Genomic DNA, 1,164 nt, shown 5'->3' with positions numbered 1-1,164 from the left:
TAAGGTTCTACGTGCCACCGGCCAATTAATTGACTCTCCGTCATCCCGAAGATTTCTATCACTTCGGAGTGAATATTTACCTAAGGGACATTCACCGGACTCCGTCTATTTCGGAATTGTTAAGAGGTATGAATAAATATTTGTAAACTCTCTCTCTCTCCGGACCCCTTTTTGCATATGAGGGTAGAAGAATAGTTTTGTTCATTCGATTCTAATAAATCTTGTTTTGTTATAAAATGGTGTCTTTCTTGACTGTCGGCTTCGCCTTATCGTCGACCCCATCCTTCCTCCTCCTCCACTCGCGTAACGCGTAACGCGCCGTCAACGTAACAGCCATCCTTGACAAGTGAGTTGCCGGAAAGGGAGGTACGACTCCCTCTTACCTCCCCGGGATCTCACACACGCATATTATCGAGTGATGCATCCTTTACACTTTTATCGCCTAATTCTCTAAAATTACAATAAAAGATAGATGAAAATATTTGAGATAATTTGTGGTTGCCCAGTCGTACCATAATTTTCTTGCACAGCGTATATTTTGCATATCCGGAATCCCTTGTCACTTAAATAGTTTGGTGTCAATTTTGTTCTATGGAAAATACCTTATTCAAGCTTATCTTCTTTTTCCTTATCTTCCCAAATAAATCTGCCTTCTGTACAGTCAATTCTACGAAAAAATCCTTTAGTGGAAAATCGTTTCTCTTGCCTTCCCACAAAAAGAATGTCATGTAGGAAAAGTAGGTCATGTATTTGTTTTTCAACATCTGGCAGCAACTCTTCAACATTTCTGTAAGAAAAAGAATAATAATTTATGAAATATCGCGTTAGTTATTTTCATTTTATTACGTATTACGAATTATAAGAAAATTTCGTTTATTCTTATGGTAAAATTTTTTATAATTCTATCTGTTCTGTGGTGTAAACGTATCAATGAAGTTTGCAAAAATAGTTACGGACTTAATGAAAATTCTAGTCAAGAAACAAACATAAACTTTACACAAGTGAGCCTGTGTGATATTAGCGAAATTGAGGCCGAAGTTTTAAACGCGAAAACATTGGACGTTCAGCGCCGCTTTCCCGTTTGCCTAGAAGTTTGACAGTGGCGTTTGGAAAGTCAGTGGAATCATGCTCGACATTCCAAACGCCATTGTCAAACTTCTAGGC

This window comes from Centruroides vittatus, unplaced genomic scaffold (genome assembly GCF_030686945.1).
Source record: "Centruroides vittatus isolate TY-2023 unplaced genomic scaffold, ASM3068694v2 contig_298, whole genome shotgun sequence".
NCBI lineage: Eukaryota > Metazoa > Arthropoda > Arachnida > Scorpiones > Buthidae > Centruroides > Centruroides vittatus.
Note: the sequence above shows the minus strand (reverse complement) of the source record.